Genomic DNA, 25,835 nt, shown 5'->3' on the forward strand with positions numbered 1-25,835 from the left:
AATACATTATAGAACGAATAGAAAACAGGAGGTGGAGATGGTTTGGACATCTGCTGCGCTTGAATGAAGTGAGATGGCCTAAAATTATATATGACTGGATACCATAAGGGAAGCGAAGACGAGGACGCCCTAGAAAAACATGGAGAGAAGGTGCACTATCAGCAATGAGAAAGAGAAATTTGAAAGCTGAAGATGCCCACGTCCGGCGACTTGGAAAATGGGAACGACAAGGCGGCGATCTGCCGTATTAAGTCTAACATAGATAGACTAAGATACAAAAATAGTAGTAATCCTTTCCACCCATGCTGTCGATCTTAGGCGATTGGCTGTGTGACGTGGCTGACGTTGCTTTCACAATTCATGAATGACAGCTTTGCGTCTTCAGTTCTACAGCATCTTTAAAAGAATATGATACACTTTTCTGAAATTGATGCCTTTGTGAATTTTAAGGCAAACAAAATGTTCACCGAGTAGCTTTTAGAGAATTTTCGAAACTTTTACTAAAATCATACACTTTAATGAAGTAAAAATAACAATTAAAAAAAAACTCTACATGAGTTTTTTTTTTTTTTTAATATTGTTGCCTTGTTTACAGACAGCAATTTAAAAAAAAATACCGATCTGGCAATCGCTCCTGTTTGAAGATAAGTTTAGAAAATGAATAATCTCAATATGACAGACTTTTCCAAGAACACCAAACAAAAATAACCGAACTTTTTATCAAAGTAAAGCTCTGGGATTCCGAGTTTACCAAAGCAGCCCGGCCCTGACTCATTCTACATACTGCAGCTATCGATGTTACCGAAGAGTTGAAGGTTATGTTTTTATTTTTCTTAATGAAAGATAAGTTACATTTCATGAAAATATCAAATGCCGCTGATCATAGTTGTCCGCACCTGCAGGTATGGAGTTAACCGATTGAAAGAAAGTGAACGTACTCAGCATTATTGTCCTGATGCTAACTTCAATGCTAAATTTAATGAAACAGCATTAAATTCGAAAAATGCTCTCCTCTCCCACACTACTGAAATAGTTAGTGAGGAGGAATATATAACAATAATCGAAATTATGTCATATATATGTATAATGTTATCTTTAAGTCTTGTTATCTTTTATCCATAATCTTGTTATCAAATATTTATGCGGGATGAATTACAGAGAGCAGCGAGGGGGAAGGAACTTAAAAGCCACCTATTTTAAATACAGTTGTTCCTATCTCAAGTGATGAAATAAACAACTAAGACAGGTAGCTAATTGGCTCTTACTCTTTGTATGCCTCCCCCCCTCAAAGGCATAAAAATTTTACTATTAAGAAAGGCATTAAAAAACTTCAAAAATATGAATCGATGAGTGAAAAATAATGGGATAATTCAAGTTGCTAAATGATCAACTATATTGTTAGGCATTGCAATTAACAAATTCCCAAACGGATAAGAGGCAAACGGATAAAAAATCTTCTACGTGAAGAACGCGTTCACACGCTTTTCCCCCTTCGGAACGCGAGTGCAAACATTTTCCCAACAGAAAGTATATGGAAACTGAAACCCTAAACCACTGGTTTTCAACCGGGTTGCCGTGGCATCCTAGTATGCCGCAACAATATTCCAGGGGTGCCACGTAATTTGGGTTTAAGTTACTTAAACCTATTTTTTAAGTATTTATTTCTTTATAAAAAGGTACACCCTTATAGAGAGAGAGAGAGAGAGAGAGACAGATAATCGGATCTAACAGGCAGAAAATTGAGTAGGGGTGCCACAAAATAAAATAAATTACTTTTAAGGGTACCATTTAAAAAAAAAATGGTCGAAAACCACTGCAGCCTAAACCATAATTCTAAATCCTTTTATTAGAAAATGGTAAACCTGAGTTTAAGGTTTCTAGTGATTCGGTACCTTGAAACTTCTTACTTCAGTACACAATTTTTCTTGATCTGAATACCTTGTCTTTCAGAGTTTCGTAAATATAAGATCGGGCACTACTCACGCCATTTCTCAACAGTGTATTAGCAGTATTAATCTTTCTCCTAGTAGAAGTCCCTCTAACCATGTATGGGATTACGTTCCGGGATTCAGATCTCTCTCTGTGTGTGCGCGCGCGCCTGTTTCTCTCTCTCTATTTGTTTCTCTCAAATTCTTATTCCTTTTCTGATACAGTTTTTTAATGACACTACTACATAAATCTGGTAAACAACTGGGTGAGTGAATTAATGCCGTCTTCCTATAGCTTTGCACAACTTGTCGTTGTCAGAACAATCAGCAGTCCCTGCCTTACTCGCTTCTCCAGGTTGCCATGGCAACACTTACGTAGATGCCGCACGAGCACATGTGGCACTTATAATACTTGTTTGCTACGTGCTGGCTGGCCGTGTGCGCGGCGGGCGAACCAGCCGGCGCTGTGCCGTGGGGTGCTCACCCCACATCCCAGGACCGGCCAGAAGGTGTTCGCCCTTCCATCAGGTCGGAGACGGGACCAAGGCGGACAAGAGTGGCCGAGCGGCCGCAACTCCCTCAGACAGACCCAGAGGGAGAAGAAGAAGACGGCGCTCGGCCAGACCCTCACAGGTAAGTGCTTTATAGGTATTGCACTTCGCTGTTAAAGTAGAGGTCAAATACCCCGTGGCTGACATAAGCATGCTGTGCAACGTGCAGCAGTAACTGGGTCGCGTATTCGCATGTGTTAAGGTAGTTTCTGTATTTTTTTAAGACGAAGCAGGTTAAGGTTATCAGAATTGAAGGGGGATGAATGTGCGTTCTGTTGTCTTCTCGTATTACTCAGCAGCAATAACTCGTAGTTTGTTCACTGCATCGGTCATATTTGCGATCCCCAGCAAACCGCTGTTGTCGTCGGCAAGGTCCAGTTAATGGAAACAGGAAATATCACGTGACTATTTCTCAGTTGCAGGGGATCCAACGGATGGAAGAAGCGCGTGAAGGAAATGGCTTTCCTGCAAGACACTTGCGAAGAGTAAGTACCGCAGCATCCTTTGTGTATGATGCTAGATCAGACCTCATCTTAATTAACTTTAGCACTAATTAGGTGCATAATAAGGGCTATATTATCTCAATGAACTTTACATCTTTAAAGCAGGCATAAAATTAGTAATAACATAACGTGTGATGCATTTAAAATCTAATGGGAAATTAATTTCGAATATTTCCTTCCTTCTTCGCTACAAAAAAAAAGGGGGATAAAAAAGTTCATGTTCGCTCTGTTTCCAATTCCCAGATTCTGTAAATGTCATTGCTAAACCCTGGTGCCCAAAAGTCCAAGAAGAAAGCTAACAACAGTGCCCCCAGATATTAGACTAGTTCCAAATATCTCTTGTGACGTTAATGAACGTGCATACTAACGTCATCATCTCTTAACAAGCTTTCTGACTTCTTTCTTTGTTGATTCGTGCATCGCAGAAGTGAGTAGTGTGAAAGTTAGCGAGACACATAATTAAAGGAATACAGATATGAATATATCTGTATTACTTATATATATATCTGTTAAATTATGAGATGCATAAAAATTGCACTGCTATAAGATAAACCTAGAACTTTGTCGAAAACGGCACACGTATATGCATGACATGACATAACTTTATCAACCTTTAATCCAATGATCACCAATACTCTGGAATACAGCATCATGCCCAACTTTCGTATAGCTGATGGTATGCATGGAACTTAAATTTCAAAACTGTAAAAACTTTTAGCAACTGATGCAAAATAAGTTAATATTTTAATGTTTTTGTACGCTATCGTTTTAGTCATTTTACAATGAACTGACTACAATGAAGAGGTGGAACTATAATTTTGTCGTTTAAAGTTATTTTTAATTGATCATAACTAAAATTATAAGTAAAAGTTTACGAAAAAAAATTCTGTAGATTACAAATAAAAAATATGATCATCTTTCGAACCTATTTGAATCTGCTTTACAGATTCAAATAGGTTTGGGGATGATCATATTTGGTTTGGATCTAAGGTTTGGAACTAAGTGATTTCAAATGTAACTGTGTAATTTGTATAATGAGAGGAGACATCGTCAAAAAAAAAAAAAAAACTGTTGAAATGGCTACTGCGTCTAGCATATGATATTCTACAATTTGCATGATATTTGTGTATCCAAAATCATCATACTGCTTTAATTACACAAATTGCTTTACAAAAAAAAAAAAAAAAAAAAAGGAAGAACAAAAATAAAGGAAAATCTTCATACTAATGCTACAGTGCAGAAGCGAAAAGTAACAGGAATGATTTCATACGCACTTTATTTTTATCAGAATGGGATATTCGAGTTCCTTCGATGTAAATGTAATTTCGCGAGATGAGAAAGGGACATTTTTAAAGGTTAGAAGCCAAACAGAGGGTAAAATCATTAGATATTAGAAAAGCAGTGTTGTTATTAAGTGATTTTTTTGACCTGAACAACTTATCCGTATATCAGAAAGTTAACCCGGCTTTTTGCAGTCACCTTTTTGAGTATAATTTCGCGAAAAACACAAGCATTTTTGGAGCTACCCTTTCACCAATTCCTTGTGAGCGACCGCGTCTCTATTGGTGTGCAGTCTCTTCGCCCAGTATCTATTTTTAGCTCACACGAGATCGTCAGAACTTGGCGGGGAAATATCAAAGGGCAGACAGATCGATGGCAGCAATACTGTCGCATGCATAGAGTATGAGAGCGAGCGCCCTCTGTTGGAATGATATGACTTTATTTGAGCTGTTAAACTTAACAATTCATGCAACTAAAAGAGGAAAACAGCAGGAGCATTAAACGACCAACATTTAATGCACGAGAAGCTAGTCCGTGAGCACACAATTTTTTTTTGTTGTCGTTTCCTAATCTTTTCGTATCCACAAAACCAATGCGGATTAATACCGACTCCATAAAAGCTCGAAGACATCCAATACAATCTTTCTATCGAAAACGAAATACACTCGGAGAATAGTCAAAAAGTGCTGGGACACTCATTTCAAACAAATAATTGCAAGCAGATAATGAAAATAAACAAATAATAAGCTATAGGAAATCACCCAAACGATGCAAATATTGTTACATCGTTTCAAATGAAATACTTGGAAAATGCAGCAAAGTACTGGACAACCTCATTTCATAATGTTTTTCATATGAGATGAAAACAGCGGGAGCAATGTCTACCAGTAAACAAGTATCGAGCGAAGGTTTATTTTTAGCAGCACACTCCCAGCAGATGACGTGTTGCTTCATCATCCAACAGTACAAAACCCTATCAGTTAGCGGAAAGTCAGAAAAACTAGGTTAATGGTCTTTAATTTAAAATGGGTTTATTATTCAATAGTGTTATGAAAACGTAATTATATATTTTTACAGAATTTATTTCTCTGCTGTTGCATTCTTCTATTTATTGTGGAATTGCGAGATGAAATACGCGGGTTTTTTGAATATAACTATTACTTTCGTGCTGTCCATACTTCTGAAATCGTTGCACTATTGCTATCCAATAACATTATCGAATAAAATGGTAGAATAGTTGCAGCTATTCTATGCTATAATTTCTGAGAATATATATAACGGAATCCAACTTCATTATTTTAATCATTTCAATTTTCATTCTCTCTACTTCTTAGTTTCAGCGTCACAAAACAAAAACAGGTTTTTAAATTAGGTATTTAAATAAATTTAGAAATTAATTACACAAAAGCAATGTCGTTTTATTGCATGTGTTTAAGCAGATACTGAATATCTAAGTCAGTGCTTATTCCGTTTTAGCAATTAAACTATTACAATTTATTATCGTCATTTTTTTATTATCATTCTGCTACATAACAGCTACAGCATAAAAATGAAAATTCTGCACTCTGTTTACTAGGCCTTCCGCGTAGGAAACAAGCTATGTTAGTCTTTGCAGCGTTCGTTCTGTGACCCACTTGCAATTCGTGAATGAACAGGAGGAAGGAAAAATCTCAACGAGCTTTCCATTGATCGATGCTTTCGATGAAGGTCTGGGTATGTTTGGGTAGTGCTGCCCTCTAGTGCTATAAAACTAAACTTTTCATTCATCGTGACCTAGAAAGGCAAAATGGATCAATGAACAGAGCTAGGGCAGTGTGTGAATGGGAAAACCTTCTGGTAGCCTGAAAAGCAGACATATTGGTTCCCCATTCATTTCTCCAAGATGAAAGAGTTACTGCTGCATTTGGATGCAGCAGTAACTCCGTTTCCTCGTTTATAGCGAAGTGTTTTACAAAACAGTTAAATTGTTGCTTAGTTAATTATTGTATGCGCATAGAAAATATTTTGGGATATATAATTTAATATCTTTCTCTCCCTTATTCTTTAAAAATACAGATACAGTACTTAGATGTTTTGAAAATAAAATAGTAATTAAAATACTTCAGAGAAATTCACTTGAAGAAAAAAAGCATACATTTTAAAATCTTGAAAACACTTAACAGTGAAGACATGAATATATCATTATTAATTATGGACTTATAAATCTGTTATTAATATCGTTTATTGTACGAGTATTTATTATAAATTTATGAATATATTATGATATCAAAATTGCAGACTTAAGCTGATTAAAGGTAAAGATAGACAAAGTTTTTTTCCAGGAAATATTGTGAAAAATATAACGATGAAATGCTAAATCAGGCCTTAAGAATTCTTGCTTCCATGCGCTCTTCTAAATTTGAAATTTATTCAAATAATAAAACCAAAACGTGCTTAATGAAAATGGTTTTTAATTATATATTTTCTCAAACTTTAAAAACGAAACACTGTTTTTTAATTATTATGACATGCAAATTAATGCACAAATCGCCATCGGGCTTCTCAGTTACTCGCTTATACCGATTAAATGAAATATTTTTCCCCCTCGATGAAGCATTATGGACATATTTGAATTTTCTTCGTTCATCAGTGTTAGTTCACAAGGACAACCGATCTTTTCATAATTTTTGCAGTGCCTCTCCGGGTAATCGTCGTCTTGATATCTAGACTAACCTCTAGACTAACCGTTCTTCGTACGAACACTTAAAATAATTGAAGGCAGATGAAAGATAGTGTGGATTTTCTGTATCTTTACAAATATTTGAAATTGTCTATAAAAGCACAGAAAGTTTAGAATCATTTCTCTTTTAATGCAGTTGCAAGAATTACTGTAACTTTAAGGTTCCCAAAGGAAAATAAAATACAAATGCGATATACTTGTATAAGTTTAAAGTATTTAAAATTATCACTTAAATTCGCATACAATCGACTTCTGAAAATTATTTTTAAAAGTGTCGAAAAGCTCAACATACAAAGAGCTGTTCTGGCTGAATTGTGAGTAAGCATTACAGAAATTTAAATTCAAGTTTTATGTGGGTTCGGAAAAGTGATAAATGGTTTACTCTGCATAGGTTAATCCAATTCTTCCTCAAAGAATATATTACCTATGAAAATTAACTTCCTGAAAGGTGGAAATAACATTTCTAGTATTTCGTTTTTGACCTCTATTCAAGCCACGAATTAAGAAAATTGAAATTCGTAATCAAGTCATTTTCCACTACAAAGTTCTATTTGTTATTATAAGACGCGATCATTTTACGTTCTTAAATTTCAACAACTGGGAAATGTTTACTCTGCAAGTGCAGAGAATTACATTATTTTGATTTTCACTGGATGCTACTGTACAATTCACTCTCTCTGATGAAAGTTCTTGAGATGCAATGACCCTTGTTTGGCTTCTAATATTAGGAAGGGCCTTGTTTCAGTTTTGTACCTCTTTCCACTAATGACTTGAACCTTTCAGTAAGCTTCGATGTTCCTTGTCTTTCATGAGAGACATTTGATACTGAAATGAAATATCGCTCTTCAACGATATAGTAAAAAAATAATAATAATAATAAATAAATGAACTTTTCGTGAATATTTGATAGCATTCATTAATCACCGTTATTAATCTTTTCTCGAACCACGGTGACATGATCAGTAACATTTCGATCGTTTGAACCATATACCCATTTAATATTTTTGATATCATTACATTCATTATGCGTACATGTGGTGTGAAAGCAAAAACAATGGAAAGAAATCTTTAGTCAGATCCAAACTCGCAGCTATCGGCTATTATAATGAGATACCTTAACCATCACAGCGGATTCTGAAAACTATTCTCCGAAAGGTCATCACTGATTTAATGAAAGAAGCACGCACGCAGTAAATAATATCGATTTAATTAATTAATTACTTTAGAATTATTTAATAGCAACAATTAACCAAAAGTAATGAATAAAAAAAATCCGTACAGGTTAAGAACTACTAAGAGTGAGATAACTCGTTGTGATCTGCTTCACAATAAGAGATCTTTGACACTTTTATGGTTACTTTCATAACCAAGTACATAATTATGCATAAAGTGAAAAAAACTGGAATACTTTGGATTAAATAAATTCAGTTTGTCAATTATGGAAATTGATGCTGTAGACATCACCATTATGATTTGTTAATAGAACTACTGCATTACTGCATTTTCTAAAAATGATTACATCAGATATGTTTATATGGGCTCTACCGTAATACGCGTGAAGGTTTTGATCTAATGCAGTCTCTTTTTTACAGTTTTCTTTTTACGAGGAAGAACATAACATTACTTGTTAATAATCTTACGAAAGAAGAGAGCCGTGCTGTAATGAAATACCTTCCTTTTAAAGGACTGTGTGGGAAGCAAACTTACAAAGGTATGATAGAGGGATTACAAGATGACTGTCCACCGCGTAATGCCTCCATAAAAAAAATTCACTAACTAACGTCTCCAGTCACAACTTAACCATAACTGTTTCGAACGCAGTATTTTCTGCTCTTTATATCCGGATTTTGAAATATCGCCACATCGAGTCAATACATCGCAAAGACATTAAACATATCCTATGAGTCAGTTCATCATACTGTTTACAAAGTACTCAGCATTAAGAATTCGGCGAAATAGATACCAAATAAGTGAATGCAAACCAGAAAAGAGAGCATGAGTGAATTGTGTGAAATGAATTGTTGCGAAATCTTTCCTAGATTCAAATGTTTAAGCCAAATGTTAGTTATGAAATTGATTTAGATTCATTTTTATTAAATGACTAAACAGTCAATAGGGCGACATTATTAAAGATCTTACCACAAGAAATTTCGATTGGCGCTATCAACTGCTAAGGTGATGGCGTTAGGTTGGGGGACAATTAAGGTATGATATTCATCGATTACCTTTAAAAGGTTAAGTCCATCACAACTGAATGGGATTATTCTTCCTTGTAAACATAGTTTTATAAGCAATTAAAGACCACATTTCGTGGTAATTTCTCTCTCTCTCTACCGGGATCGTCTTCCTGCATGACAACGTTCCCAGTCACAAGACTCCAGTAACCAAGGGAAAACAACAAACAATTTAGTATTAGTCATATTGCAAGGAAGCCACAGGGTTTTGTTGCACCAGAAAAAAAAAATAATAATAAAATAAAACAAATAAATAAAAAATAAATACAAAAATAATGCTTAAAATAAAATTTAGATCACGAATTGTTGCCACACCTGGACATATCTAAAGCACTCCATGCTTTAGGTATGGCCTTTTCCGATTACTATCTTCTTATGCTGAAGAAACTTAAGAACTTGCTATTTTTGAATAAACTGTGATATTATTCATGCAACTTAACAGCACTTAGAAGACAAAAACAAGGATTTCTACGTAAGGAGTCCAGACAAGATGAGGGAACGATGCATCGAGTGTATGACCATGTTGAATAAAATATAATTCATTTCCAGACTGTTTCCTTCGTTTAGTCAATGGTTATCCCTATGCCCGATGATGTTACCACAGCTGTTTCGCATTGCTATATTACTTAATAAACTGGTCATAAAGGAAAATTTTCATTCATATTTAATTATTGACGAATTATTACGCAAAAACATCATGATTAATGTTATAAGTGCTAATGTGTTGTTTATTATTTTCTCATATAAACTGTTATTAATATTGAAAATGTATATATTCTTAATGCAAACCCTTTGAGTTTTCCTGAGTTTCTGAACACATGATTATATTTACTGTATTTTTCATTATTAACCAGATATTAAGTAGACTAATGTTAATTTACCAAGTTAGTAAAAACTTAAGTTATGAATATCTGAAATGGAATATTTATTTCAGGAAAAAGGCACAGTTTTTTGTCACGTTTCCGATATATTACTGGACGTTCTAATAATCAAAGCTAATAAATCCCCTCTCAATAATATTTCATCTCATTACATTTGACAATCAACAGCGTAGATAATACAGAGTGTGAAAAGTTGGCTTTGTAAAATTTGAAAAAAATTTTACTTTAATAAAACCATCTTCTCCTTTATTGCTACTTCCCTAGTTGTTCCCACCTTTTGTTTTTAAATTTGTTCTTTACACAACTTTCCTTTATGGGTGTTTGAGGTTTCTGTGGTTTAGTTAGTAATGACGCATGCCGAGAATAAAGGTCTAACGTTCGAATTCAGTCGCTGACGAGCGGAAATTTCCTAGTCAATCGCCGGTATGTAGTACGTTTATCTCCCACAGAAAGAGAAGTAGGATTTTTGATTCTTCGGTTTTTCAACAGAAAAGACCTTTAGAACGCAAGCACAACTTCTACAGACACAAGATACTTGATAAGCTTATTATAAACTTGCAGTTGATGCTCATTATTGCTTTCGTAGCCAATGTGCTAAGAAACAATCTGTTTCAATCAGTATTCTTCTTCATTTTTCTGTGTTTACTGTATATTCAAATAGAATGTATTCGACTGGCATGAAGATATTAAATCAAGATTAGTAATGTTACGAATTCCATACAATTAGAAGGAATGTAAAGGTAGTAATATGTAAGCTACAGTTAGTGACGCACCAAAGAAAACACTATAAAAATATAGAAGACGAAGAACACTATTAGGAGTTTAATATCCCAGGAACTGATTTTGTAAACCCTCGTGGATAATAACGCTGCTTTCTCACACCACGTATGTAAAATGTTTACATTTAATTTCTGTCAGGGGCCTTAGTTGAAAAATACTATCTGTAGGGATGGGAGGAGCTTTAATGACCATTTTGACATGACCACTTATGTCCATCTCGAGAGTGGGTTGCATATTCTATTCTTCCTTCCGGAAACTTCAGCTTTTAATCTATAAAAACAGGAAAATCCACAGAAAAAATACAATTTACAAGACAGAGTATTTCACATCGTTACCTGCCTCGACACTAATTTTAAACGCTCAACCTAATTGATTCTGTATGTATCAAAGCTATCGGCATCATAACTCACCATGAAAGTTAATTCAACAATAGAGGTTGCGTACACTACGTTAAAATAAAAAAGTTAGTAAGCAGCAGCCATTATCAATCCACTGCAGAATGGACACCTCCTCAACAATTCATGTTGAGGGAAATGGACCATAATCTGCCAAGCTGATCCAATGCAGGTTGGCAGATCAACCGTATTTAGCAGTCAGGGGCTTGAACCCCGGTCTACTCAAAGAACGTGTGCTACTGCACTCTCGCATTGACCACTCGGCTACGGTAAATTTGTCAAATTTCTAAACCAAATTCGTGAGGCATTTATTTGGTAGACTTCTGACACATACTCATACTAGTTAAGTTTTCTACGTTCCCCGCTGTTTATTTTTTTATTTTTTGCTAATTTATTTTGTGAAAATACACAACGTGCTGTCTTACTTTACATAATTTCTGGCAAGCAATTTCTTAATTTCAAGCACTGCCAGCCACTTGATGGATCCCATAAAGACGACAGCTCTTTCAAGAGCAAGCTTAAACACTTCGGAAAACTTTGTAATATCATTCGACACGCAGATATAATAAATGACATATAATCCCTTTTTTTGTTGAGAAAATCTGAGGTTTGTATTTTAAAATCTGCAGGAAATTCTAAACAAAAATGTATTATTTTCTCAGTGGCTGTGTTATTTTCATGACAGTCTTTTGAGAAAAATATCCTGTTATGCAATGTAATTCGGTTTCAGAACATATCTGGTCTCCCCTCATTGTATAATATCTACAGTTTTTTTTCCTTTTATATTTTATTCTTTCGATTTATTCTCCTACTTTAACCTTTTTCTCTAAGAAACTTATCACGCTTCTTTCCATTTTGGTTGATTTTTTTCTTTTGCATTTACCCTTATTTCCATTTCTCGTCGTTTATTTTTATTTTTTATCTTTTATTCTTCAATTTTTCAATAATTATCTTTATTTTTCAATAAAGTGACCAACACCAGCTCTCTAAAAAGAGAATATTTCCGCTTTTAACCACAAAGTTTAAATGCTAAAGGCCGCCATAGCTGGGTGATTAGCATGCTGGTAGTAAAATCTATACATCGCGTAACGCATTGTACACGGCACCACTAAATACTAGTTCGTGTTTACAGTAATCGCTGTAAATTCCTTTGACTCCAAAGCCGTTTCGGAGCATAAAAGGAAAATTTATTTATTTATGCCATAAACTACAAGTCAGAAGTCTTATTGTCTACTTCCCGTGTGGTAATTTTATACGATTAAACTAGTCTTTACGCCATGGCTACTTGAAATAGAGAGGAAACAGCAACGATTAGAGTCAAAATATTTTAAAGTAATGATTATGTTATCATAATCATTTCGTGGCCTATCATGTCATGTCATAATGAGTCATGGTGATAAATAATCCTGCATAGAATGAATTCATACATGATTTGAAAATAAACTAATTCTAAAGAATAGTTTCACAGTATGAAATAAAGAAAAACCAAGACATGCAGAGGATAAATCCTGTATATTATACTTATAGATATATTTATATCTAATCACAACCTGAAGCTTTATTGCCAACCGTCAAAGCTTTATTGTATTCTTGCATTATTCAAAATATCCTATCTTTGTCCTTTCCAAGGCTAGAAATAATAAACGAGTTTAAAAAAAAAAAAAAGATTCAAAGAAAACCTTGTAATTGATTGATCATTTAATTCCTGCATAGAATCCTGCAGGCAAGAAAGTATGTCCAAAAATACTGACAGTTGCAAGTTTTTACGTGTTGACTGGTAGTTTTAAAGGGGCCTTAAGTTACATGCTGTAAGTATGAACCGTTTTGTGAGCTGCATAATGGAAGATCTGAAGAATGAGCAACGTTTTGTTATATGCTATTGTGTTCAACATGGTATGAGTTATACAAAGACTGTGAGAGAAATTTCAGAGGTTTACGAAAACAAGGAGTTTGAAGGAAACTACAATTTTCAAGTGGCACAAGAGCTTTAAAAAAGTTTGAGAATCTTTGGCCACAATGACCACTCTCAAAGACATCGAGAAATTGCTTCCGGAAGTGCTTCCACGAGTGGGTTCGTAGATGGCGCAAGTGTGTACAATTCAAAGGAGATTATTTCGAAAAGGATTGAGCACTAGCAGATCTGAGTGACGAAGATTAAAATTAAGACAGGTCCATTCCGCGAATTAAATAACCAACCAGTGTAATTATTTTGATACTGAGAAACTGACTTAATTGTATAATTAAGGTTGGATTCCAAACATGTAAAATTAATCGTTGATTAAAATATTCGTATATCAAGTTCACGATACATGAAAATTAGAATTTTATTTTATTAAATCTTAATAAAATTAAGTTGTTAATAAAGAAACACAAAGAACTTAAAGAGACTACTGCAACGTGAAGAGGCTATGAAGTTTTTGTACACTTTTGAAGCGAAACCCCTGGAAAGCAATAGAATAAATGAATTCGACTGGCAAGTAAATTAGTACTTTTACAAGTCGAATACAAGAATTCAGAAGCTGAGTTTTAATGCCTAAACAGAATGTTTCCTAACATGTGAGCCATACTTTCAAGATCGATTCGGGACCTGAAAACAAAAAACAAAAAAAAAAAAAAAGTTCATTGTCTGATTCTGACTGGTTACGGGGTTATCACTGTTGAATTTTAAATTTCAATGGTAAAAAATAGGTAAACAGGTACCATGTATGAATAAAAAATTTTATTAGCCATGTGTATTCTTTTTTTTATTATTTCATTTTTTTTAATATATTTTAATATTTTAGCAATGAAAACTCCACAGCCATTTTATCTCTGTGACCATTCAGAATCGGACAAATGTTTATAAGAACTTTTTTCATTGTTTTCAGATCCTGAATCGATCCACGTGCTATCAAATACCTATATAATAGCTATCAATCAAGTATGGTTATTATTATTCTCGGTTGGATCTGAAATTTGATTTTTGTCAAACAACTGAGAGAGGGTCTTTGCTGAGGGCTATGATGAAAAACAAATTGAAGAACAAACCCACAAGAGATTATTCTGGTGTCATAATTATGTACGTAGCCATTCCATAAATATTAAGACGTTGACTGAAGGCCTAGAATATTAAAGAAAAATGGGAAATGCAACTATAATAAATAAAAATGTAAATGGAATGTGAGGTAGTTGACACCTTGGTTGTTCAATTCCAAGTTTATTTCTTTCAGCACAAAATACTTACTCGTCCATCACATCTAAGTGCCATGTTCATATTTGTCGGTTTTTTAAATCCGAGTCTGTATTAATAGGTGTGTCTTCGTATTCAAATTTTAGCAAGTAACGATAATACTGATTTTATTAAAATAATATTAAATTAAATTAACAAAGCAAAGTTTATTCACCTTACTAAAATAGCTATGGTACTAAAGGCGGTACTTTTCTGAATGTGTACCAATGTCATCCGTCTTTCACTTATGAATTTCAATTAAAAAATATGATCAAGCAACAAAAGGAGTGAGAAACGGATTACAAAATATCCTATTTCTTTAAAAGGATGGCCAATTAATATGAATGACTTTCTTATTTTAGTTGCCATTTCATTACAAAGGGAACCTCGAAAGGAGTTAGTTCCTTGTTGTAATTTCAAATAACACACTACGTAAAACGCTTACCTGAAATAACAAATCTTGGTATCAAAACTGGTGCTCCAAACTGCATCCAGCTAATGCAATATCGGTGAACAGCATGGAGGATGTACATCCTCGTGTTACTGGCTAGTAACGTGTAGAGAAGAAGGAGGAGGAGGAGAAGGCGATGCGTGCGCACGTCAGAGGAAGAGTTCAAAAGACTAGGCTTAGGGGTGGGGGCTGAAAGAGGAACGGAATACTTAGACACGTAATGAATCGAAAGTGAGAAATAAAAATAATATATGCCCTATAAAAAGTAAAGGATAAGGTTAAACACGCTAAGCTTTACTTAATCTCACCTAATTTAATAATTTAATACTTAACCTCACCTAATTTAATACTTTACTTTGCATAAAACAATACCATTGTTCCCAAATATTAGTCGATTATTTAAATATTTTGTTTTACAAGTGAAATCATCGGGACGCCTGGATAGTGCAGAAAAAAAATCAGCCTCTAATATTAAATCAATGATATCGTATTTTGAGTGAGTTTGTTTTTTTTCCCCAGTGATTTCTTTCTTTACTTGTTTATTTACGTGTTTATTTTTCTGGTTCGAATTACTTTGTGTCCAACCTTTTTTGCTGATCATTCAACACTTTTTTTTTTAAACATTTCAGTTAGTAGATTTTTGTACAGAAAAGAACTAGGCGAGATTTCCACAGTTGTCAAATGAATTGGAATTTTCATAAGAGAAAATTATCTTCATTTGAAGTGGGATAAGAAAATAATTTTTATCCCTACTACTTTCTTCATTATAGTTGAGATGCGTAAGAAAGCCTTACCACCTACTAAACATTTGTTTTTCTGTAGTTAGTCCTCCGTAGCAGTATAATAGTTATCCCGCTCATCCCTCGTTTGTCGAAATCTGGGTTCGAGTCCCGTCTATGACTGAAGTAATTTCTAAAGGTTTCTCCAATCAGACTGGAGTTAGCCGATCTCAGGCGGAGGGAGTATGGCTCTCTCCATGAGTTATTCCCGGTATTTCAGCCCGCGCAACATGCAAACTGGCCCCTGCACAGATATATAATGAAATATAATACACAATGGAACAACATGGTCTAAATCCCTGATGCTCCTAAAAACCAATAACAAGAACAACAAGCTGTAGAGTTTGATTTCCAGTATATCTGATAAACTACTAATACTTTATCTTTTATCAGAAACTCTGTTTTGCTTAATAAAATAAACTTCATGAATATTTTATTAGAAACTTTCCTTCTTCTAATACTTTAATTTAGATTTTTTTTTTTTTTTTTTTGTAATGAAACATTTCACTTGTTTGAAAATGCTAATCAAACGAACACTATACACTAGTATATAGTTTGATTACAATTTTTCTGATTTTTTATATAGTTCAGATTCAGATTTTTTTTGTAATGAAACATTTCACTTGTTTGAAAATGCTAATCAAACGAACACTATACACTAGTATATAGTTTGATTAGAATTTTTCTGATTTTTTATATAGTTCAGATTATTATTATTTTTTTTTTATACCTTATACAGTTTAATAGAAAAGTGCTGAATCGCATCAAAAGATTTTCTATTCACTTAATTAGTGTCGGCGCACAGTGGTTAATTTCCTTCCTCGAAACACAGCGTAGAAAAGATCCAGGTTCGAATGCTGTCAATAACACAAGGAACTTTGAAGGGCTTTTTCCATTCCACTGCTAAGTTAGTCGGTCTCGGGCATGAACAGCAAGGTTCCCCGCGCCAGAAACTGCGATTTTCGTCCAGCAAAAAAAAAGAGGCAAATTAACCATATTACAAATACACAATTTGTGAATATAACACATATTGACATATAAATTAGTTCTTCAGCAGTCCTAATATGACAGGTGTCTTTTATTCACGTAATTATCTTAGAGTAGGAGTCCTCAAATCTACGACACCCAAGCCTATTTTTGAAGCTTAGGCTCGCTAACTTTCATCTTCGGATTCTCCAGTTACTAACCGATTTCAGTAGTGGCCTTTTTACTTAAAAGGTTGAAAATTTCTGCCTTAGAGATTAGTATTAGTAATGGCCATATGGTGCAAGGAAGCCTATAGCTTAGCTTATGCTGCACCAGCCAAAAAATATATAATAATAAAATTAAATAACAAAAAAAAATTTAAAAATTAAATAATAATAATAAAATTAATAATAGACAACCTATGCGTTTCCCTCCTCCCGTAGGTAATTATCCAGCTGACCTTTGAATTGCCCCAAACTCTCAGCCTCTACCACCCATGTAGGTAACTTATTCCAGTATTTTATAGCTAGCTGGCTAAAAAAAAAAAAAACTTCCTGCAATCCAGTCTAAACATCTCCCCCCCCCCCCGAACATGAAATTATGGCCCCTTGTTCTAGAATTTATAACCGTGAAAATTTCGTCCTCATTTTGCGTATGCCTCTCAGAGCCTTAAACACCTCAATCAAGTGTCTTCTAAGGTGCCTAGTTTCCAAGCTCTGCAACATACATATTTGAAGTCTCCTCATATGGACGCCCTTTGTCGATCTCACCAGGCGAGTTACCCGTCTTTGGACCCTTTCAAGAAGAACAATGTCTTTCTTTAGGTGCAATTTCCACACTTGAACACAGTATTCCAAGTGTGGTCTAACAATAGTCTTATATAATGGGAAAAAATAATATATAAAGAAGAGTAAGCCATTGAGTGAAAATGAGTATGAAACGTTGTGAACTGAATTCATCTGATTGTAAAAGTACACTACATAACAAAAATGTATTTTTACATTTAACTGTTTCTTATATTTGTTTTATGAAATGAATCCAATGGTGCCATTGGTTTTTCTTTAGTGTCAATATTTTGGCCGAATATAAGGTTTTATGTTTTTTCACATTTATATGTATATCATTACATACAAAATAATAAGCACCATACTTTCAACTTTGTACATAATACGTTGAAATTTATATCATTATTTAAACAAACACTGGGAAGCATGTATACATTATTAATTTTTATTTGCCATCGTTTTTTCCGACTCACATATGCACTGTGGTAAAAGGATGGACCGTGTTGTTGAAGTCAGCCTGTCACTGTCCTTTTTAGTTACTCATCATTCAAGGAGTGCTTTTCGTCCAAATAGAAAAAATGAGACGGAGCCGAGGCCGGCTACATGTACGATGAGGCAAAATTCTCCATCTTAAATCTGCAGTTTTCAACTGAGTCACATAGGCACTATGTGGTGTAACATTGTCACAGTGTAATATGATTTGCTGTCTTGTTATAGCTTTCCTTTCCTTTTATTTTATTACTTATTCTTTTTTTTTATGTTTTGTTTTATAGCCATATTAAGCTTATCAATTGTTTGGAAATATCTTTCTTTATTTATAGTCTGATCTTTCTCTAAAAATTCAATCATAATTGGGTATTCTCTGTCCAGAATTGTAGCCATAATTTTTTGCGATGATCTAGAATTTCGAGATTTTTTATTCACCATACATGATGGATATGTCTATTCCATAGGCTGACATTTAGAATAAAAGTCATGATGGAGGGTCTAAGTTTCATCGCCTGTTATATCTTCCTTTTAAAAAATCTCCTTGAAAGTATTACACTTCGTCAACAGGTCTTGGCAGATCTTCTGTCTGGAGAATTTAATTTCTCTTGGCAACAAGATTCGGTATCCATTAACAGCATATTTTTGTAAAATCTAATGTGTCTAAAATTGTTAATACACTTCTCTTTGAACACGTTAGTGCTTGCATCATTGTATATACGGTTATTATTGTGATGTCTCTTTTGAATCATTTCATGTTTTTGTATTTTTTTAAAGCCCGCAGCCTTTGCTCTTTCGCTTCTTAGCTGGTCACAAATACAAATACTGAGCGAATACTGACAGAAACTTTTATTTTAACATGTTTATGCTTTATTATCTATACTAGACAATAACTTACATATGGGTAAGCTTATATGTACAGTACTACATATAGACGGCCACCTAAAGGTTTGGAATCATGTTTCATCTTTCTAAATTTACTTGTTTACCAATTTTTCTTAAAATATTTTCTGCTATGTATAAAAATCAAAAAAATTTAAGAAGAAATTTCCAGAAAGGTAAAGAAGACTCCTGAATGTGGCAGAACGCTGTAGATGATTATAGACTGTTCTAGAAAGTGGAAGTATTGTTTCAATATTATAACAGATTGTAGATGATTCCAGAATGTTTTACAATATGAATTTAGGAGTAAGAGCTGTAACTTATAAAATCGAACACCCATCATTCAGAAAGAGTGTTTGGTGTAAGTTTTGTGCGTTTCGTGATAAATACGGAAATAAATAAGGAACCGAGTGTTGAGAAAAGAAATGCTATTATAATTCTGTATAAAGAAAGTTATTCCATGAGAAGTATTGGCAAAAAACTAGATTTTTCATTTAAAGGAGTGCAAAGTACCATTCAACGATTCAAGGAAATTGCCAGTTAAAGGACGACCGCGCGGAACAAGGAAAGCACAATATAAAGCCGTAACACTGATTATTTCTAAGCGAAATCGACGACTTACTGCACCTGTAATCCGAGCTGAGTTCAACAAGGGCAGAGACACTCCCCATGTATATATCCACTGTAAAACTTCATCTTAAACAAGAGGGACATCATGATTGTGTAGCGGTCCGAAAACCCTTATTAAAGCCGGAAAATCGAAAGAAACGATGGCCTTGGGCTAAGATCATCAAAGTTGGAAAATTGAAGAGTAGAAAAACGCACTGTGGACGGACGAATCCAAATATGAAATTTTTGAATCCAAGCGTAAAATTATGCGAGATAATCAACTGAATTTAAAATGTTGCCACATTTGTTTAGTGCCTACAGTCAAGCACGGTGGTGGTGATTCATCATGATCTGGGGTTGCTTTTGTGTTTCTGGAGAGGGTGAATTGTCATCGTCAGAACTGAAGGATTTTTAAGAAAATATGGCTATGAAAACATTCTTAAACAAAAATGCAATATCCTCTTGACTCCGAAACTCAGCTCTAAGCTGTGCAGAGACTTTCTAGCAACTAAAGAAAAGGAGGGGTATTGCAAATTATAGTGTGGCCACACTAATCGTCTGACTTAAACGCAATAGAGCTTTTGTGGGATCATCGTGAAGTCTCCTCACAAAATTTATAGGAAACCTTGCAGATTGCTTGAAATAATGTTATTCAAGACACTATTGTAAAATTAATCGCTAGAATGCCATGTCTATCTACGGCAGTGATAAAATCTCGTGGAAGATATTTGATGAAAAATCAGTACAGTTGTTAATATTAATTATTTCAATAGTTTTTGCTGTAACTTTTTCAATGCTTAATAAAAAAATCTTAAAATACTTTGTAGTGTGTTATTTTTTTATATTAAACCTTGCATTGTCATAGCTAATTTCATAAAAAAAGAAATAACGAAAACTGTTGTCATACGCTGTGATTCCAAAGTTTTAAGCGGAAGTGAAAAGTGTCTACCTGTTTGTTTGTTTGTTTGTTTGTTGTTTGGTTTTTAGGAGCATTAGCAACTAAGGCCATATTGCTCCGGAAATATGCGGTGGTCATTCCCTGACCTTTCCGCATCCTCCGTATTCGGTGGTGACAGACTCGAACCCCGGTCTAATCAAGAAGCGTGTGCTACGCACTGTTGCTCCTTCCCCCTGGCTACGGAGGCGCCAGTGTCTACCTACCCTGGAATAAGAGACAGTAGTATTCGTTTAATAAGTTTTTTTTTTTTTTTTTATAGTTTGCTACAAAAGAAAGATGAATGTTATTTCGTTTACTTTCCTCTAGTGTTAATATCTTAGCGGATTGAAGGTTATGTTTTTTCCCCCTATTATATGTATTACATATGAAAGTGAAAGAATGTGAAATATAAATTGCTATGCAATTATATGTAAGTGTGCAGTCTTACATATGAAGGTTCAAGTTAACTCCAGACTTGTTCTGCTATGCTTGTAAATATTACAAGTATTGCTAATATACATATTAGAAAGACAAACATGCAAAATAAAAGTTTCAGATGTACGAAGTCATGAACAGTCAAACCGATGTTTTTCCCCAGCAGCCATCGGTGACAAAGTTCATTTCAGGACTGGAAAAAACTCGGTTGTCCAGATTCATAATAAAAAAAAAGGTAAGGTTAATAAAATCAATGTTCGTGAATGGCTTTCACGTTTTAAAGGAGGAATCACTGATTTCTGTGACCAGTCAAGGAGTGGAAGTCTAAATAAAGTCTGTGAGAATTGAAAAAAAGAATAAGATTTGGGATGATATGTATCAAAAAGACAAGACAATAATAACCGCATATGTAGTTGCTGTTTTCGTGGGGTTCTTTTTAGCTCAGCGACATATAATATTGCGGAGGATATTGCACCGTATATATTGTCTGTAATTTGCGTGTGTTCGAATTGCCTGTTTGCAAAACGAAAAACTCTTAATTGCTTGAGTTTTTTTTTTATGTGAAAACATGAAAACATCTTTTGCGGCGGTACCTACTAAATGTCGGACTGAAGTAAAACCAATTTATCACGAAAATGTGAAACGGAAATAACGTCCCTTCCTAAATGACACAACGCAGATTCGGTAGAGTAAGTAGCGGGCGTGAGCATAAAACGTTACAGCGTCATTTCGGATTGAAGTCCTAAATAACTTATATATTGTTACTATATAACAGTTACACATCGTTATTTGGTTACTGTACGAGGTGATTCAAAAGTCTCCATACATAGGAGAAATGGCCACTTTTTTTTTTTTTTTTAACAAATTGTCACTTTATCCACAAAACATGCTCTACATGGTTGCCAGTCTTTTGAAAACACGTACGGATGCGTCTCGTTTGTTTGTTTGTTTGTTTTTTTTTTTTTTTTTGGTTAGTTGTTGGCGCAACGGCTTCTGTGGCCATAATGCACCTCCCAAGGTTTTTGCAGTACTCTGATCCAAGCCCGAGGCGGGATTCGAACCCGCGATCTTTGGGTTGCCAGGCAGGCACTTGATCTACCCGGCTAGCCCAGTCGGCACGGATGCGTCTCTCCAACTCATGTTGCACTCGCGTTAACACATCTGGTGTTATGCGAGTAATTGCATTTCGAATGCGTTCCTTTATTTGATTCATGTTTCGTATCTTTTCCTGATACCATGGCCTTCAAGTGCCCACACAAGTAAAAATCGATTGGGCTCAAGTCTGGGAACTTCGGGGGCCACTCCACGGGACCACTACGACCAATCCAGGAACCCGGAAACTAACGATCAAACCATCGGCGCACGCAGATACCGGTAATGGGGTGGCGCCCCGTCTTGCTGAAAATACATCGGAAATTCTCGTTTAGCAAGGAGTGCATGATCCGCATTTCCGAATCGGATGGGGACAAAATAGGAAGACTCTCTTACTATATTATACAGCAGTATTCGTACCAATAACAACGTATTCATTGTGAGTCTGGTTCCATAGAGACGTTAATGTTAAACTCCGTTCCAAGCTCATCTCCATTCAATGGATTATGCTGCCTGCAATGCTCGCGGCCTGCAGGATAGTGTCCTCTGCAGGTCCTTGCTGGAGTCTTACCACTAGACCTGCATGTCATTTTCAAAGACTATGCTATCGTCTAAAGCACAGAGTTCCTTGCCCGATTCTTGGCATCTCATGCAACCTAACTGCTAACATCAAAGACGAGAAACGGAGAATTTGGAATGAACTTATCAATGTGTGGAAATCACGATGGGACTCCAGTACTACTGGTCAAGTCACCCGCTCTTTTGTTCCTGCAGTAACCTTCCCTCTCAACAAGAGCGTTCGCCCATGGTTTTCTCCCAACATCATATATACTTACTAGGCACGGCTCCATCAACTCCGAACTATTTCAATTTGACTTGTCTGACATCAACCTCTGCTTGTGTGGTGCTGAGGAAAACTGGACGCACATTCTGTATCGCTGCAACCTGTACCACGACGACAGATCTATAACTACAAACTGCTGTCAGCAACTTTTGTAAAGGAAATGAAGTGGTACTGACTGAAAATTCTCAATCGTTCGCAGCTCTACAACAATTCTCCTCTACTATTTTCACCAAAAGAAAGCAACTCTTCTCGAGTCTATCAACATCACGGAACCATCCCAACACCTGCTATGTCTATTGATAACTCTAAAAACTGATTTCACCTGCCATGTCTTTTTTCGTTTTCAACTGGTATCCCAGTTTGGGCAGCAATGGGTACGGGATTAGCTAGCACCCACTGGTATAGCACTACTTCCAGTGGTGTAGTTTTCGTCCTCCCTAAGACAGAAAAAGATGGCTGTCTTGTGGTTCCTTGTGCTACTGCGACCCATTCGGTCGCAGGGGCAATTTATACTTCTGATTAGTTGCATGATGTGATTTGCTGCGTGGACATGTTACACGTTTATTACACTTATTACATTGTAACTAACATCACTCTGTCTATGTATCTCATTGTATATAATATGTATGTCTCTTCCAGTCACATAGCTCCCTGATGAGCTGTTGTGGCCATCAACAAATTCCTCCAACTGCATGGATCGTGTGCTATACGAGTAGCATCGCAAAGTGTCATGCCCAGAAGTTCACTGATCCCATCCTTCCACCTAGTCGCAGGTCTTCCTCTGCACCTCTTCCCCTCGGTTTTTCCTTCCATTATATTCTTCAACAGAAAGTTTTCCCTTCTTACTATATGACCACAAAACTTTAGTTTTCTTTTGTTAATGCTACGAAGAAGAATTTTAGGCCTACCAATTTTATTCAATACCCACTCATTTGTTCTTCGATTCAAGTAAGAAATACGCAGTATTCTCCTCTAACACCACATTTAAAATGCCTAAATTTTTTTTCCTGTCAACTCTTTTCAGATTCCATCCTTCACATCCATAAGTGGCAACTGGAAAAATTAACGAATCAATGATTCTCAACTTCGTCTTTAGGGGCAGATCATGATCTCTCCATAATTTTATCAGATCAGCGACCAACGTTTTAACAATTTCCTGTCGCCTCTTTACATCGTTTGAGCAGTCACTATTTTTATTTATTCTTGACCCTAAGTAATCAAATTCATCAACTTCTTCGATATCTTGCCCATTAACCTTCACTTTACTGGAACCGAGATTATCACCAATCACCATAATTTTAGATTTACACGCATTACAAATTAGCACAGTATCATTTGCATAACGAAGGTTGTTTATCTTCAGTCCCTAAATCTTCCAAAGCTTCACGCATGATATGTTCGGCCTAAAGATTAAAAGGGAGAGGGGACAAAATACAGCCCTGCCTGACACTGTTACCTATTGTGAAAAAGTCCGTGTTTCCCATGTCTCTTCTCACAGTTCCTTCCTGTTCCTGGTACAGTAGCTTAATCAGCTGAATTATGTGGATACGGAAACCCATAATAGTCAACATAGTTTCCCATGTTGAACATAATCAAATGCTTTTGCATAATCTATAAAAACACAAAACGACTGGAACATTGAATTCTTTGCATTTTTCAATAATCACTCGTAGACTTAAGATCTGATCTCTGGTTCCTCTACCCCTTCTGAAAGCTGCTTGCTCTTCTGGCATTTCTTCTTCAAGTTTTCTTGAGAATCTGTTTAATATGATTTTAAGAAGAATCTTGCTAGTGTGAGAAATTAGGGTAATAGTCCTGTAATTTGAGCAAATTTTCAGATCTCCTTTTTTTTTGGTATAGTGTTTGGGTCTAACGGCACCAGGGGTTTCCCCCCATCTCCGCGTTGCTTTCATTATAGGTGACCTCTGCTTGTGTGGTACTGAGGAAAACTGGACGCACATTCTGTATCGCTGCAACCTGTACCACGACGACAGATCTATACTACAAACTGCTGTCAGCAACTTTTGTGAAGGAAATGAAGTGGTACTGACTGAAAATTCTCAGAGATTTGAAAGTGTATGGATTTTGTAATGTAGTGTGTCGTTGTTCTTCTAGCCATTTAGCCGCTAGACCTCTGCTGGGGCCCAACGTTGTCCACACTATGCCTCGCGGAGGCAGACCAGGTACCAAGTAATTTTAAGTTTTCACTCTGGCAGGTCTTGCCACTTAATTTCCTGTGATTTCAGTGGCAAGGATCTAAAAAAATATATAAATAAATAATAATAATAAATAAAAATAATAATAAATAAAAATTTTAAAATATAATAATTTAATAGTATTGGGAAGTAGTCGCCGAAAGGTTAGGCCCAGAGGAGTTTTCGTATGCAGTTGGAATTTTGACAGTTATTTAAAATTTTGCCATTGTGTGGGGCGTTCGCTGGTGTTTAGACAGGGGGGAAAGTCTGAAATATGAAGCCAATAGGGATGGCAACCCCAGGTCAAAGTTTTAAATTTAGACTGTGTTGTGTTACGCTGTGAACAGAGTAGGGGAGAGACGAAGTAAGGGGTCGATAGAGGTGACCCCTGTGGTCAGCGGGGCAGGCCCAGTCCCACCAGGAGGAAAAGGAGGGGAAGAAACATTGAAACCATCTCTTCTCCTCACCAGGGAAGTGGAAAGAAAGTACCGTGCAAGAGAGGATAAGTACAAGTATAGGATCTCCTGTGGCGTTGGCAGCAGAGCTGCAATAAGGTCAAGTCCATGGTAGGTCTTCTATTTAAGTTCTAGTTCTTCTAAAGAGACGTCAACTTCTAGGGTTATGGGTCATTCCTGGGACAAGTCCCGTACTTGCAGTTCAGGTTGTTGAGGTTGCGCTTGCAGTAGGTCATCAAAATCTTCTTCCGTTTAAAGGAGGAGAAATGCTGGTTGGCAATATGTTTCGTCTTTGGGTTGTCATAGTCGGGTGGCATTTCCTCTTTTCCTCAGTGTATGGCAATTTGCACCCTTCTTCTCGCGAAGAGGTCCTGGGCAAATCGCGAAACAATGCTTTATAATCTTCTTCCGTTTCAAGGAGAGGAGAAATTCTTGTCCT

At 35.6% G+C, this 25,835-nt stretch overlaps 1 long non-coding RNA gene across 1 annotated transcript in view; it reads right to left on the bottom strand.

The window, feature by feature from the left end:
• The window catches only part of LOC150084909 (uncharacterized), a 116,695-nt gene extending 101,663 nt beyond the window's left edge, over window positions 1-15,032 (bottom strand). Inside the window, exon 1 of the long non-coding RNA XR_016547120.1 lies at window positions 14,926-15,032. This is a non-coding gene — a long non-coding RNA (uncharacterized LOC150084909). The remainder of the gene's footprint in view (window positions 1-14,925) is intronic.
• Window positions 15,033-25,835: the final 10,803 nt, after the last annotated feature.

The sequence above is a fragment of the Mastigoproctus giganteus genome, chromosome 6 (genome assembly GCF_048544385.1).
Source record: "Mastigoproctus giganteus isolate SK-2022 chromosome 6, ASM4854438v1, whole genome shotgun sequence".
Lineage (NCBI taxonomy): Eukaryota > Metazoa > Arthropoda > Arachnida > Uropygi > Thelyphonidae > Mastigoproctus > Mastigoproctus giganteus.